General features: G+C 42.9%; 1 long non-coding RNA gene across 1 annotated transcript in view; it reads right to left on the reverse strand.

The window, feature by feature from the left end:
- The window catches only part of LOC117282815, a 221,631-nt gene extending 211,516 nt beyond the window's left edge, over window positions 1-10,115 (reverse strand). Inside the window, exon 1 of the long non-coding RNA XR_004513701.1 lies at window positions 9,929-10,115. This is a non-coding gene — a long non-coding RNA (uncharacterized LOC117282815). The remainder of the gene's footprint in view (window positions 1-9,928) is intronic.
- Window positions 10,116-13,428: the final 3,313 nt, after the last annotated feature.

Raw genomic sequence — 13,428 nt, forward strand, 5'->3', positions numbered from 1 at the left:
TTCTAAAAGAAGCTATCGAAGGAAAGATAGATGGGCGGATAGAAGTGACAAGAAGACGAGGAAGAAGACGTAAGAAGATGCTGGATGACCTTGGGGACAGAAGAGGATACTGTCATTTGAAGGAGAAAGCTCTAGATCGCATTAAGTGGAGGAATTGTTTTGAAAGAGACTGTGGACCTGTCGTCTTGACAGATTACTGATGATGATGATGATGATGATGACAGACAGAAAGTTCTCGTTATCTCGACACTTGAGAGGTACCTAAGGCGTGGTGGGTTGATATGTCTCGCGCGGTTCACAACCGAGCGGCAGCCTGTGTTGCGGCCGGCGGTGGCATTTTCGAAAATCAGGTTTAAGCACCAATCACGGTAGCCGAGCGGTCTAAGGCATGCTCTGTCTTCGCTCGCTCGGAAGCCGAGATTGTGGGTTCGAATCCCACTCAGGGCATGGAGGTTTGTGTTCGTTTTTCTGTGTTTGTCTACAGGTAGAGGCCTTGCGACGAGCTGATCACTCGCCCAAGGAGTCCTACCGTACGTGTAAGATCTAGAAAAACCGAAGTGAACGTAGTTCATGGAGGTAGGCCTAGGCCCATTGGGGCTGTAGTGCCAAGGAAAAAAAATCGTTACCTTCTATTCTGAGTTTAAAACGGTCATAACTCTGTAACCGTCCCAAATCGGACACATGTTTACATGAACTTTTTTGATCACAAAGACCTAGGAAATCTCCTGCAGTTATGCCCTAAAGCCGTGAAACACCCTGTATAACACAACGTTAGAATCCAGGTCAGATATTTAAACTCAGAATAGATATCAGCAGTCGTCATAATTTATTTATTTAAAAAATCCTGTATATACAAAACTGGCCTAAGCAATGCCCATCCGGCCTCAATTTTTTTTTCACGTTAAAGTATGTGGTAATTTAACTAACCAATCTATTAGAAATTGTTAAGTTTTATAGACTACAGGTTTTCTGTACAAGAAGAAAGAAGTTCGCAACATGAGGCCTACATCTGCAGCTGGCTCCCGCTCTTACACTGTAGCTCGACACGCGCAAAGTTCGCGTGCGGCAGTGTTCGATCTGCCGCGCGCAGCAACATGGTATCGATTTTACGAGGCAAAGCAAAGAACATTGCCTCGCGCGGCAGCCGCGCGCAATCGATTCCCGGCTTAAAGTGAGCAACAAACTCCGTCACTCCGTAACTGGCCAAGCGTCGAATCAGAGATGAATCCCCCAACTCAGAGACCTAGGATATGACGTCACATTCTTCAGAGTGTGCTGATGGACTTGTATTTATTTATAGTTTGTTCAACGACGCTGGTCAATATTCCAGGCTGTATAGCATCGAATTGAGAGGTGATTAATGAATTGGAAAGGATGCGGAAAGGCAGAGGTCGTAGCCTATTTTTATTCAATATTTCGGCATTTCCGTCTAGGGATTGAGGAAAATCACGAAAGTCTTAATTAGGATAGCCTATCTGTGTGACGAGATTTGAAGAAGGAACATGCTGAATGGAAAGTAGAACCATTATCCGTTCGATTATGGCGTTCGGTGATAGATAAACGTGGGGGCAGTGGTGACAGTAGCCGATCACAGTGGTCGCGCGGTCTAGGGCATGAACTGTCTCTGCCCACTCAAACACTAGGATCGTGGGTTCGAAAACCACTTGTGACGTGGATGTCTGGGCGTTCATTCTGTGTTTGTGTTGTTCTGTGTGTAGGCAGCGGCCTTGAGAAGGACTGTTCCCCCGTCCAAGGAGTCCTACCGACTGTATAAAAGATCAAGAAACTGAAAACGCGGCAAATACCCAACAAAGGGCTGTAGAGCCATAGATAGACAGTGGTAACATGGTGACTGCCAGAGGGAAACTGTGGCAAATCAGAGAGAAATCTTGCTTCACAGTAACTTTGTCCATCATAAAGTCACGAAGATTGAACCCGTCTACCAGCCTGAACTGTGACACGCATTATAATTAATATTAATATTGAATTTTAATTTCATTGTTAATCTCTGTCCGTATGCCACTTTTGCTCTGGAGCAAATTACAGGGCTCGCAGGTATGTGCGAGTCTGTTATTGTTATTTCTGTGTTTCTATTCTTTTCCTTGTGCAGCAAATTGGCATTCCTTCTCTTTTTTATGCCCACGTAATTTAAAAAATTGAAACTCGTTTGCATTTAAAGTCGATATTACTCCATTTTGAAACCAACTTTTCCCCTTGTTGTCGTTTGCAACATTACCTGAGCAGCGAACACAGTTACTTCAAGAATCTCTGCATGTATATACATATGTTATTTGCCCTTTAAAGTAACCTTTACTGCAACTAGTAGTTTTTCTCTGGGGAAGAGTCAACTTCGTTTCATTATTGCGCGTTACTTCAATAACAAAATAAGTTGACAAAACAAGCATCTGCATTTTAAAACGAAACAAGCCATTTATATTAAACATCACAATATGTTGCAAGCAGAGTTGCCACAATTCTGGGTTTCACCCGGAGTCTCCAAGATACAGATATTATCTGGCTCCGGGTTTAGTCACTACTCCTCCGTGTCAACTCATAAAATAAGGTCAATTATCAGAATTCATTTTTGGAAAATTCAATCACACTCCAGGAGAATCAGAAAATATTTCTCCTTTATTTCATTAAACATTCACTACATCGAAAATGGTTTCTCATAAAAGTTTTAGATCATGATCAGATCGATGTTTCATATTACGTCTCCAATAAGGACTACGCTTCGCCCACTCATAAATCCTGTCGTAAGAACCAGCATTAAACGGATAATGTTTCATATTACGTCGCCAATACGTGCTACGCTTCGTTCACGTCGTAAGAACCAGCATTAAAGGGATAATGTTTCATATTACGTCTCCAATACGAGCTACGCTTCGTCCACTCATAAATCCTGCCGTAAGAACCAGCATTAAAAGGATAATGTTTCATATTACATCTCCAATACGTACTACGCTTCGTCCACGTCGTAAGAACTAGCATTAAAGAGATAATGTTTCATATTACGTATCCAATACGAGCTACGCTTCGTCCACTCATAAATCCTGTCGTAAGAACCATCATTAAAGGGATAACGATTCCATGAACCACTTATAATAAGCATTTGTCATGAAAATGAGAAGAGTTGGTGACCGAGAGCCATCTACCGGCAGAATAAGTACTACTTGCAACCAGCACCGACGTATTACCGTAGTTTCACGTTACACCGTTTTTATTTTACTGCATAGCGAGACAAGTCTCATCAGCACTATGAGATATTAAAAAATTGTTGTTCGATTCGGAGCATCATGCAAATTCATTTATTTACATGTTTTGCTTACTGGAGCTGTCAGCATCTTAGATTGTAAAGAGTCGAGTGGTATAACGATTGAGGGGGAATTAATTGAAAAAGAATTACTGGGTTTTTGCATTTTGTCCATCGTCCGGTATTCTAAACACTAGATGACACGTTTCGGAAAATGGATCTATTTCCGATCTCAGGTGGACAGGCACCTAGTCGGTTGGGTCCCTTAGAAAAACGTGACATAAATCACTGGAGTTTTATGTTACGATCGACAGTCAATCGGCCAATCTATCTTGGTGCCAAGCATCTATTTGGGGCTTAAGACCAGATTTTTATTACTGTCAGAAAGTTGCGGGTTTGTTGATTTGGGGCACTCTCTCTCTCTCTGACGAGAAGACGTGCCTGTCGTTTACAATTGTTGCTGGTTCTCGCCAGCGCAGTCATAGTCTGGTCCGAGTTCCGTGTGACTTGCGACCATATTTTACTGTCTCAGATTCGAGACTTCTCTTTTTGCCTCCTCCTACGACCCGCAGGGCTACGGTGGTGGTATTCGGTCCCGCCTCCACATGCGACAACCAATGTCAGTATACCTACGCCATATAAATACCTGAGACCAGATTTTATTGAAAGGAGATAAGAGGAATATCACTGTACAAAATGTACTTAAAAACTATAATAAAAAAAGTAAGTAAAGTCCCTGTGCTTAACTAATTAACCACTACGCCACGAAGATGTATGGAGGAATGGCTGTATAGATCCACATTTTCTTGGCCTCGGCACTAGTTGGAAGTGATTGGTCAGCTTCATATTCTATCCGATTTACTCGCAGGGAAAGAGCCTCCGTTACCCATTGGATAGGATGTTGGGTGGACCCCAGAGCCGGTCTGGAAGACGTAGTAAAAAAGTACAGTAAAGCTGTAAGAGGCCGTGAAGGCCCATAGGGTTGTGAGATGTTGAGGGTCCCACATTATCTAGACAATCGGCTCAAAGATGGCGGTAAGGTTGTCAGCCTTACGCGCCGGCCGCGCTTTACTCACCGGGAAAATTATTTAATTAATTCCTGGGACTCATTTCTGTTAGAGGCTGAGTCGACCCCAGGGCCATTGTGCGACTGGAAGGATTAGGGCAATTGAAAAAATCCAGTGACCTCATCGGGACTTGAACCCGCTACCTTCTGGCTTGTGTCATAGTGCCTCAACAAACTACGTTACCGCGTGCCCCCTTGGAAGACGTAGAAAAAAGAAAAATTTTCACCTTTCCGGGATTCGAATTCCAACCTCTCGGTCGTTTTGCTCGTAGTCAGTCGCTATACCGACTACGCTTTCCCGGCTCTTATTTAATGGCTGTAGAAATACAATATATTTATTCATCGATAGACGACTGAGAAATTGTATTTGTTTTTGACCGTAATAATGCAAGCTTGGAGACTCTGTAAAGTTTTGTCTGAACAGACAAGTGACTCATCAGCTTTCCTAAATGTCATGTGTATTTGTAAAATACTCAACTGTGAACAGCACTTTTCATTATCATATTTCTATCCTGATTACCCTACAACGGGATATACTGTAGCCGGATTAGCAAGGGTTTATTGTACTGTACTCAGGTCAGGGAAAGAATGAACACGAGCAGTGAAAATGTAAGTCGGCCGCCTCAAGTTGCTTACACTGTGCACCACTTCTTCCTCAACACCAATCATAAACTGAGAGACAGAGCGAGCTAGCGTTGCGGGAGCCTCCTTCCCTCGTATTCGGAAAGAGGGAGCGAGCGAGAATCATGTGACAACTGGTGGGGGTACTGAGAACTCCGTCGACCATGTGATCAACAGTTTCTGGTCCTGGGGGCCATATTATTTAAGTCATCTAGGTACGGAGCAAGTTGATTTAAGCTGTGGCGTTTCTGACTTGCAAAAGACAGGTATCCCGCCTGTAAAACGGTAGGTTTTTTGTTTGTTCGTTTGTAACTTACTAACGAAGCTGTCGATATATCGAGATGTTCCACCGTCGAATGACTGAATGATGAATAATGAACTGGGAAGTGTAAGGAAGTGGTGGTGGCCTAATATTTTTTCTTCTTTTTTTTCCCCCCCCCCTTAGCTAGGAATGAAGAGAAGCATGATAAACTTCAGTCCGGATGGACTGTATACCGCCCGAGATTCGAACCCTTCACCTGAAGATTACATCTCACAATTTTTATCGTTTTTGCAAAGCGGCTGGATAGTTTTACGTGATTTTTCTCAGTCAATCGAAACATATGCTGCAATAATTTCTTCAAATCAGTCCCTGTTATTCTTCACCAATCAGTACTGTAGAGTTTGGGTCTTTTAAGTTATCTACCTTTACGTATAGAGTCTAACCACTTTCTGACATGCAAATCAAGTCGCCAAATGACATAGCAATGCAAGCGTAAGAAATGTAGACGAGTTCAGAGAAAGGAACCTCATTCAACAGAAATATTTGCTGACCACATTCAAGACACAAGTAAAAATGTAACACCACAATTTCTGACTCATGTTCATAGACGTTTCGGAGGAATCCGCTGCCACCATCGTCATGGTAGAAATGTAGGTAAAGTGTGGAAGAATGTGATATCAAGGAAGACCGTGATCTCATGGCATATGCCATTTTTCTCTCAACGTATGTATTTACAAAATTCTTCCATGCTCGGCTTACTCTTGTTTCCTGAAGATGAAGGCAGGGTTCTCCTAAGCGCTTCCAGTACGTTATATCTCACAGGACAGTAATCTTCACAGTCACCGCTGTCAGTACCTCAAACTTCACACATCGCAGGTGATCAGTGGACTACGATGGGAAAACCTATACGAGCACGGGGTACACTAGGACAGGTTTCACTGCCACATATTAGCAGTACGCTGTGTTTAAACTACCTTTGCGGTTGCGTCAACGTTATACAGAATGTCCCAGGAGGAAACGTCAATATTCTGGAAGATCATAATATCGGCCATTCTAAGAAAAGTCCTATATACACGTATGTACATGTGTCCTACTCCGAACGGTTTCCGACATAGAGCTATTTCACTGCATACTACACTCGTAACTAAAAGTAATTTATAACCCTCTCGTTAATTCGCTCACTCAATTTCTGACTATAAAATTCGTTAAGTGTACTCTATCTTCAATAGCCGTTGCCTCTTCTGTTCACGTCGCTACCGGTCACGACTGCTATCTCAACTAATTCTGCCGTTGACTCTCAACTGCCCAATGACGGCGATTACTGCTTTCATTATATGTTGCCTCGGAAACAAGTAGTTACATGTTGGTTGCTTAGAATGATCAAGTCAAGGAGGATGAGGTGGGCAGGGCATGTAGCACGAATGGGAGAGAGGAGGAATGTGTATAGGATATTGGTGGGAAAGCCAGAAGGAAAGAGACCGCTTGGAAAACCGAGGCGTAGATGGGTGGACAATATTAAAATGGATCTTAGATAGGATGGGATGTAATGGATTGCATTGATCTGGCACAAGATAGGGACCAGTGGAGGGCTCTTGTGAACATGGTAATGAACCTTCGGGTTCCATAGAATGCTGGGAAGTTCTTGAGTAGCTGCAGAATTGGCGGCTCCTCCAGAAGGGCTCAGCTCCATGAGTAAGTAAGTAAGTACACTGTGCACTGTACACACTAGAAACGCCATGTCCTCAGTGCAAAATGCATTGATGTTGACGGTGAAATTTTCAAAAATATATTATACTAGGTGGGGCACGCGGTAGCGTAGTTGATTGAGGCACTATGCCACAAGCCGGAAGATCGCGGGATCAAATCCCGATAAGGTCATTGGATTTTTTTCAATTGACCAAATCCTTCCAGCCGCACTATGCTCCTGGGGTCGACTCAGCCTCTAATAAAAATGAGTACCAGCAATTAATTAAATAATTTTCCTGGGGAGTAGCGGACCGCCGGCGCGTAAGGATGAAAATCTTACCGCCATCTTTGAGCCGATAGGGATAGCTTTACTTTACTTTTTTTATATTATACTATGTAAACTGTACCAACTTTGTCACTTGAACAATAAATACCGGTATTAGAAACAGTAAGTAATATCTCCTTATCAACAATTTTGGAACTGTACAGTGAAATTGCTCTATGTTGGAAATCGTTCCGAATAGGATACATACACATACATATTTTTGCTTAGAATGACCGATACTATGACCTCCCAGAATATTGACCTTTCCTCCTGGGACACCCTGTATAGTGTAAACAGCTATGTCATCCATACAACGTTGACACGTAGTATGACGTATTGTCACGTATTGGGCGTATAACGCGACAAATAACTTTACGCCGTCTTGGATGTAGCGAATTTATTGAACACTCGCTCTCACAATCACACAATTCACGATTTCCCAACTACTGTCATCGGCAGTATCAATAATTCTCCTGTAGTCACTGTCATGCAGTCGATACAACCCGACTCGGCGACTGCTAGATTGAAACTGACTGGTTACTCTTTCTCTCTCTCTCTCTCTCTCTCTGGTAACTCTTATAAGCCCTCAGTCGGACAGCGGAAAACGTGCCTCGCTTCCCTTTTGCGTAATCGCCGTGTTTACAGGTGTTGCTGGGCAACGCTGCCAAGAGTTGTTTATTGCTGCGTAGCAACCATCGTGCTTCGGCTCACTTCGGCTCTGTTCGGCACAGTACGGAGAAACACCGCGTAACCTGGCAACCGACGGTTTATCAAGGGTCTGTCTTCGTGGTAACTCGTTCCACCTCCCGTTGCCCAGCAACGGTTAGACATGTCACAGTATGCTGAAATATATTTTCGATAGCTAATATATAGATTTCATCAGGGGCTCTTTTCTCGGGGGTAAAGCAGCAGGGGCGTGAAGCTGATCACTCACCTCCAACAAGTGCCGAGATCAAGAAAATATGGACCTATACATCCACTCCCCCATAAGCCTTCATAGCATAGTGCTTAACTAATATTTTTTCTTACGAATACTAGTGGAGTGGGACTATTTTTTTATTTATTTTATTGCTAGTGGTGTGGGACTATGTCCCTTGTACTGGGGCTACTTCTGGCCTATTGTACCAGCCCCAGATGATAGGTGAGGGTGATTGTGGAGCAATTGCTGGAATGAAGATTGGCAAGGAAACCCGAAGTACTCGGAGAAAACCTGCCCCAGCGCCACTTTTTCCACCACAAATCCCACTTGACCAGACCAGGGATCGAACCCCGGCCGCCGCGGTGGGAAGCCAGCGACTAACCACTTGAGCTATGGTGCGGCCAATTAGTTAAGTTTGTTTGCAGTATATTAATTTTTAAGTTGAAAATCAGAAAACCTCAATTTTGGCTACCTACATAGAACAGAAGCACCTCATAATCTAATGATGGTTGTGAAATACTGCAGGTAAATTTTATGTGTTAATTTAGAGAAGGCTGTGAGAGCTGTAAATAGCAAATACGGAAAGGTGAATCAAGTCCTAAAGCCAAAAACAGCTGCAGGAAAAAAGGCTCCGTAATGAACTGCGGTCTCTGAGTGGCCGTCAAAACTTACAAAGCTGTAAAAACTGTAGCTCTGAATTGCAAGTTTTTATAACCCGGATTTCCCGCACTACACGAACCAGTTTGACGACCGACATGAATCCTGGAAATGTGAGAATCATTAAACCAAGAATAAATATTAAAAAAATCCAACACACAGAAACTACTGTACAAGGCAGTCTATTGCTAGACTCCCACTCAACTTACTCTATGGACTCCAATGAATTTATTTCAACAAGCAGCTGCGTGGCAGACAGAGATGCTTAAGAAATAATCTTAATGGAAGACAAGATCGACACTCATATGTCTTTAGCCTAAAGTGTCAATGATTAAAAAGCAAAGAATGTTTTAAGCAGTACAAAGTGTCCTCGAAGTTTCAAAGCAATGAAATTGACAATATGATTTACAAAGGATATCAGTTGTGTCGATATGCCCGGTCCTATTTTAGTAATCCTCAACATACCAGGTTTTAATATACTGTGACAAGACACCTGAGAGCCAGAAGAAAATCGTCCGTTGTGTGGTAACGGCCGACAAGTAACATGGAACTACTGGTTTCCGTGTCAACATATAATGAAAGCAATAGTCACCGTCATGGGACAGTTGAAAGTCAACAGCAGAGTTAGTTGAGATGGCAGTCGTGACCGGTAGCGACGTGAACAGAAGAGGTAACGGCTAGTGAAGACGGAGTACACTTAAGGAATTTTGTCGTGAGAAGTCGAGAGCGCGAATTAACGAGAGGGTTATAAATTACTTTTAGTTACGAGTTGTAAGGGTTCAGTAATTCCAGTTACTCGGTATAGTCACTAGCCCGTGACGGCAATACGAATCGTGCAGAGAAGCAGCCTTGTTGTACTGCCCCATCAGACAGACCCATGTTCCTGTGGCGTTCCTAGGGAACTCTACACACGTTTCACTACCCTCCCCGCCACCCAAACGTGTTCTGCTAGCAATCGTCAATGATACGTCTTTCAAAATGAAATTACAATAAATTCATAATAACTTAGACAAAATTAATCCGGCAACATGGATCTAAGTTAGGAACACAGGTTTGCAGACAACACTAACACAATAGACTCATCATCATGGCTAACGCTACGTATCGCCATTTTTCATAAAGTTTATAAACAATCTTACCTCTGGACGATGTCTTCCTGTGTAGTCCACAGAAGAAGTTGGCTTCACTATGCTTGATAACACCACATTTATATTATCACTGTAATACAGATATCTACATTCTTAATGTTCTTAAAGATATTAAATGTGAAACAAAAACTTGTGTAATATCCGACAAATTTAACGGCGTATGTGAGCAACCGCACTACTCCCTGCCGCCACAGCACACTAGAGTCATACTGAACTCTGGTGACAAACTCTGGAACGAACGCATTTGCTACTTGTGCTTGAGAGACAACTGACATCGCGGCGTGTCAGTGCATCGGAAGGAAACTCTAGGTTAACAACGTGCTGTACTTCAAGGGCTGCACTCCTTGTCGTCACAATCCGCCCTTAATATCCAGTATTAGAAAAAAGTACAAATTATGTCAGACCACGACAGAGATAAGACAGGACACATATCAAACATTGTAAGTAACAAGAAATTACGGGAAAAACTAACCGCCTACTATCCTTTTAAAAGTCAAGGATCACATAGAAAACGAAACATCCAACAATTATTTTATTTTTGGATGTGTATTCTTTGCATCGGTAATATTTCTACCGAGCCGTTTCCTAGCAACGATGGACGAACACACGTACAGAGATACAGACTGATGGGAATGATTTATGAAGTACACCGTTGAGATTGGCTCAGGTGCCATGATATGCATACAAATTTTCATAAAGATTGGTTCACGCATTGAAAAGCTAATGCGGGAGATACACAGATATACAGACGGCATGGAGACCTCATAGGCTTAATTTTGTTCAAAATAAGGAAAGTTGACTAAAAGTTGGTTATTGCTGTTCAGGGAAACAGTCGTTGTTTACTGTGAGAATCGTACGGAACATAGATACACTGTGTGGGCAGAATGCAGTTTTACTACGTTAAAGCAGGTGGTACACATGATAACCACTGTGCTCCAAGAGGCTTAAGATGTATGTACCGAATCAAGTGTCCTGGTGAGAGGGTTACAGTGCCGCAGGCTATACTTACATGCCGCCGCGTCCACAGGTCAGCAGACTGGCCTATCGCCTCGTGAGCTTAAATGTTGGTCGTTTCAGAGGCGGACTGGTTCAGCCCGCGTCACAGTTTCGCTACAGGCAAGAGGAGACGTTGAGAGATTTTATTCGTGTGTTGCTTATTTAATGACGTCGTCATTAGCTCAGACTACAAAGCGTGGAATAGTGAGGTGAAAAGTTAAAGTTGTCTCTGCGTTTAATTAGTTAAGAACCATGCCATGAAGGTATATGGTGGGGTGGAGAAATAGCTCCAACATTCTTGACTTCGACAATAAATTGAGGTGAGTGATTAGCTTCACGCCCCGGTCGCTTTACCTTCGGGAAAAAAGCCCCTTGTACCCATTGGATAGGACGTTAGGTGGGCGTCAGGGTCCGTCTGGATGCTGCATAGTAAAGAAAAATATTTTTCTCCTGACAGAAATGAAACCCTGGCTGTCCAGCCCATAGCCCATCACCATATTGTCCGAACTATAAGCCTACAAAGGTTCTACAAAACACAGTTATCTAAAATGTATCCCTTGTATCCCGGTATGGACGCAGTGGAGAAGAGAAAATTCGCTTGCCCCTGCCGGGAATCGAACCCTAGCCGTTCAGCCTGTTGCTATACCGACTGAGCTATCCCGGCTACCGCGCATAATCGTGGGATGATAAATGAGAGGCGAATTGAGAAGGACGTGAAGAAAAACTGCTGTGATATATTTGAAGATAGTATCCCTGCACTTAGCTGGAGAGGCTGAAGGAAACAAGGAAATCCCCACGTCAGAATCCATGATTTTCTGGCCGAGAATCGAATTGGATATCTCCTGGATTCAAGTCATAAGAATTACCGACAAAGCCAACTTCTTTCGGTATGACGAGGATGTTAGTATGAAGAGAAAAAATTACTAATATATTTATTTTTGGATTATTTAACGATGCTGTCTCAATCACAGACGTTATGGCGTCGAGTAATTGCATAATTAATTGCAAATTATATTTAAAATAGTGGTAATGGCCTAATTTGAGGTATTGTCCCTTTATTTGCCTGGAGGGACTGAGGAAGAGCAGTCGGGACAGCCGGTTTCTGTGCCGACATTCGAACCCGAGACCTTCCCAATAGGAATCAGGAGCACAACTTAATTTTCTTTTTTTTTCACTTCTTCAACTAATGCCCTAATCCCTGACGGTAAATCAAGAGTGAATATGATTTTTCAATTAAACGGTTACTTTGTTTATTTAAATAGTGTAATGGCTCATATTATTTACCACTAGCCTCGGAAACAGAGGTAATATCGGGATTTTTTATATATTTAATTTCTTGGGGTTGGGTTAGACTGAGTCCACTTGGTACGTCGGCCACTAATTGGCCTATTGTACCAGCCCCGGACGATAGATGAGTATGGGGAATTTGGTAGACTAAGAATTGGCAGGTGAAACCGAAGCACTCCTAGAAAATCTGCGTTAATGCCCTTTTGTCCACCACAACAGATCCCACATGATTTGACCTGAACTCGAACACGGGCCGCCACGGTGGGAAGCCGGCGCCTAACAGCCTGAGCTATGGCACTGCCTAAATCTCAGGCTGATGATCACAAACGTCCTGAAGAAGACAATTGTATCCTATTTTGAAACAGTATGAACAAAATTGTCCCTGCAGAGCATAGACAACCCGCAAAATCCTCATACATCACATGCAGCTACCTTCAAGCGGATTCACGACGTCCTGTGTTCGAATTAATTTCCTGACGTATGACGCCATCTGTCTTCACTGTTGCGGTACAAGACGAAATAAAGTTCCTCCGAAACGTCGGTACCCATCTACTGCATTATTCGTTGTCACATCCCAGGATACATTAATTTTGTTACTAGAAGTTTTCCCCAGAGTTTGAAGTGCTGTACTCCTGCTTCTGTTCGACTGACTGTGTGTGATTCTACCCACTGCTGTGGGAAGTTTGCTGTTATAAATCGCTAGCAGTCATATATATATATATATATGCGTATATATGAGAGAGTCAGTAAATAGGTCATGAAATGAAGTTAAACAGTTGTAATTGACGTGATAAATGTTCTATTAACATCAGTAGGTAGCAGCACAGTCCAGCTTCATGACAGTCTAGGTAGCAGACGCGCATGCGCATGTTCAGAGGCTGGCTTCTATAGTCAAAATAGCGACCGTACTTGAGGAGTTTAGTACCGAAGAGCAGCGTTCTGTTATGAGTTTCTTTGTGGGTAAAAGGACTCAATGCAAAGGATTTTTCATAAAGAAATGGGAAGTATTTGTGGCGTAAAGCGGTTCTACTTTGGTGGCAAACGTTTCACTGATGATGAAGAGGTTGAAACTGAGGTGCGGAAGTGGCTGATACAACAGTCAAAAAAACATCAATACTGAGGATTTAGACGCACGGGTAAAGCGACGGGACAAATGTATCACTGTTGGTGGAGGATATGTCGAGAAATAGACGTTTTAACCCAGGTTC

Source organism: Cryptotermes secundus, unplaced genomic scaffold (genome assembly GCF_002891405.2).
Source record: "Cryptotermes secundus unplaced genomic scaffold, Csec_1.0 scaffold307, whole genome shotgun sequence".
Lineage (NCBI taxonomy): Eukaryota > Metazoa > Arthropoda > Insecta > Blattodea > Kalotermitidae > Cryptotermes > Cryptotermes secundus.